The sequence below is a fragment of the Triticum dicoccoides genome, chromosome 3B (genome assembly GCF_002162155.2).
Source record: "Triticum dicoccoides isolate Atlit2015 ecotype Zavitan chromosome 3B, WEW_v2.0, whole genome shotgun sequence".
Classification (NCBI taxonomy): Eukaryota; Viridiplantae; Streptophyta; class Magnoliopsida; order Poales; family Poaceae; genus Triticum; species Triticum dicoccoides.
In genome coordinates, this window is record NC_041385.1 from 258,595,760 (window position 1) to 258,599,707 (window position 3,948).

Consider the following 3,948-nt stretch of genomic DNA (forward strand, 5'->3'; position numbering starts at 1 on the left):
AAGACAAGCTTGGCGATCCGGATATTATATTTCCTTCCTTGTAACCGACTCCATGTAAACCCTAGCCCCCTCTGGAGTCTATATAAACCGGAGGGTTTGGTCCTTAGAGGGACGATCACAATCATAATCATCATAGGCTAGCTTCTAGGGTTTAGCCTCTACGATCTCGTGGTAGATCTACTCTTGTACTACTCATATCATCAATATCAATCAAGCAGGAAGTAGGGTTTTACCTCCATCAAGAGGGCCCAAACCTGGGTAAACATTGTGTCCCTTGCCTCCTGTTACCATCAGCCTAAGACGCACAGATCGGGACCCCCTACCCGAGATCCGCCGGTTTTGACACCGACATTGGTGCTTTCATTGAGAGTTTCTCTGTGTTGTCGCTGCTAGGCTCGATGGCTCGTCTCTTTGTCAAGGACAACATCACCTATGGGGGAGCGCTGGCTGTAGGCCAAACTCTTCGACTTGGCGGCTTCATTATGGCTGCCCCATCGGTTGTCGCGCCGATGATGACCTCTTGAGTCATCACGCATAGCCTCCACGTCAATTCGGAACTCGCCGAACAGATGGATCCGATAGAGCTCTCCTCCCTTAATGAGCTCTTAGATCGCATCGCCGCTTTGGGAGTCGCCACAGACTATGACCGGATCGGGCTTAAACCTGACCAAAGGGACATTAAATCCCCGCCAGCCACCCACGGGATAGCGGTAGTGGAGGAGCCACATACGGATCACCCCTCTATTCTGAGGACGAATTATGTCCGGATCACCGAGCTCCCTGAGCCGGACACCCGCTCAAGGGAAGACATGACCCTGACCCCGGACTTAGAATCGGGTATTGGGCCGGAAAAATTGGGCAGCACCCCGGATCCCGATCTGTCAAACTCGGAAACTCCCCTGCCCCTGGGCGCTAGATCGGATCAGAATCCGGATTCAGCTACACCCACCCACCTTGACTTAAACCATCTCTCCCATATCAAACAAGAGCCCCAGGAGACAGTACATCACTACTGGGCCAGATTCCTCCTTGTACTAAATAAGGTTAAGGACTGTCGTGAGGAGGACGCAGTCTCACTTTTCTGCAAAAACTGCACGAACAAAGGAATCCTTAATGCTATAAGTCGCCGTGACATAGTACACTTTGCTGACTTGGCAGCCATAATACAGAAGTACTGTGCAATGGAAAGCGCCTGGAAAACCCAAACATAATTTTGGGATAGTCCGGCTCTCACCAAAACCTTTGTCCGAGCCAAACGGGCGAACTCTCGTAACTCGGCCGATCCAATCCCCAAGAAACCAAAGCCCACCCCCGGGCGTGGAACCGTATTGGAAGAATGGCTCAATAGGCCATGTAAACTCCACAGTACGCCGGACACTACACCAACCCATAGCCTTAGAGCATGTTGGATACTCCGACAGGTAGCAAAAAGTGGCAAGGATCTTCTTGTAAGCCATAAAGCAGAACAACATCCCTCCAAAGAAAACAATACGGTACTAACAGTCTTCGAGACTTTCGCCTCAAACAATAGGCGCAAGCGATCTCATCGAAGCTCCGCTGAAATCTGCCATGTGGCAAAAATAAATCCGTGGAGCGACACTGCTATAACTTTCAATGCCAGTGATGAACCTCAATTCCAGACCGTCCGGGCACCAGCCGCTCTGGTCCTTAGCCCAATCGTGGACGACTTTTGGCTCACTAAAGTACTCATGGACGGCGGAAGCGGATTAAACTTGATCTACGAAGAAACACTCAACAAGATGGAAATTGATAAAAGCCGCATTGAGCAAAGCGGCACTACCTTCAGAGGAATCATCCCTAGTCGAGAAGCGCGGTGTGTGGGAAAAATCACACTCAATGTGGTATTCGGCACCCCGGAGAATTACAGGTCCGAAGAAATCACATTCCAAGTGGCACCTTTCAGCAGCGGATACCATGCCCTCTTAGGGCGGGACGCGTTTACAAGCTTTCAAGCAATACCCCATTACGGGTACATGAAACTTAAAATGCCCGGACCCAATGGAATCATCACTCTAGCTAGTGATCCGGACGTCGCACTTCGCGCCGAAAACAAAACTGCAGCACTAGCCCTGGAAGCATTATCCGAAGCCTTAGCGGCCGAAGAACTAACAACGCTGCGTGCCACCATGGACAGGGACGACGTAATACTCGACAAGCAACCCAAGTCCACCTCATTTAAACCCGCAGACGAGATAGTCAAATTCTAGGTCCATCCAACGGACCCCACGAAGACAGCTTCCATCGGGACACAGTTGAGCCCCACAATAGACGCCGCACTGCGAGACTTCCTGCGTGAGAATTGGGACATTTTTGCCTGGCATCCTTCGGACATGCCGGGCATCCCACGCAGACAGGCCGAACACAGCCTCAATATACTAAAAGGATACAAGCCTGTCAAGCAGACTCTAAGGCGCTTTTCAGAGCCCAAACGGCAAGCCATGGGGGAAGAACTGGCCAAGCTACTCGAGGACGGATTCATCAGAGATATCAAGCATCCGAACTGGCTGGCAAATCTGGTAATGGTACCAAAGAAGGACAAATCCTGGCACCTATGTGTCGACTTCAAAGACCTCAACAAGGCTTGCCCCAAAGATCCCATCCCCCTCCCTCGCATCGACCAAATCATCAATGGCACCGCAGGACACGACTCACTGTGTTTCCTCGATGCATACTCGGGATACCATCAAATAAAGATGGCAGAGTTCGATCAAGCCGCAACGGCTTTCATAACGCCATATGGCCCTTTCTGCTTCATCAATATGCCCTTCGGGCTTAAAAATGCCGGCGCAACCTATCAGCGCATGATTCAGACATGCCTGGAAAAGCAAATCGGCAAGACAGTGGAGGCGTATGTGGATGACGTGGTCATAGAAATAAGACACGTCGAAACCATAATAGACGACTTGAGGCTTACATTCGACAACCTCCGAACATACGACATCAAGCTAAACCCGGAAAAATGTGTTTTCGGCGTACCCTCTGGGAAGCTGCTCGGCTTCATTGTTTCCAATAGAGGAATTGAGGCGAATCCGGCAAAGATCAGAGCTCTCTCGCAGTTGGCTATCTCAACAGACCTCAAGCATATCCATAAACTAGCTGGATGCGTGGCTGCCTTAAGCCGCTTTATCTCCCGGTTAGGAGAAAAGGCATTACCTCTTTACCGCCTTCTTCGGCGCACCGAACACTTCGTGTGGACGGATGCAGCCGCGGCCGGACTGGACAAAATAAAGACCTTATTAGCCAGTAATCCAGTCCTAACAGCGCTAAATATTGGCGAACCTATGCTGTTGTACATAGCTGCAACACATCAAGTTGTAAGCGCAGTGCTCGTCGTCGAACGAGAGGCCGACGGATACAAATTCCCGCTCTAGGAGCCAGTATATTACGTATCCACGGTCCTCACCCCATGCAAATCCTGATACCCACACTATCAAAAAATAGCATACGCGGTCTTCATGGTATCCCGGAAGCTAAGACACTACTTTCAAGAGTGTTCGATTACGGTGGCCTCCGAAGTACCACTCAACGACATAATAACTAACCGCGACGCTATGGGCCGGATTGCTAAATGGGCCATTGAGCTCCTTCCATTCAACATAACATACAAGCCACGGCGGGCCATCAATTCGCAAGTACTGGCTGACTTTGTCGCCGAATGGACAGAAGCCGAACTCCCTAAAGAGTACGGCGCGTACTCTAACTGGATCATGCACTTAGCCGGCTCTAAAATGCTGGCCGGATTGGGAGCAGGTGTAGTCTTGACGTCTCCCACCGGAGATACGGTCCATTACATACTCCAAATATTATACACAGACTCCAACAATGCAGCCGAATATGAGGCTCTATTGCACGGTCTTCGGATGGCAGTCTCTATGGGCATTCAACGCGTGGAGGTGCGCGGGGATCAAACCTCGCAATATCACAAAT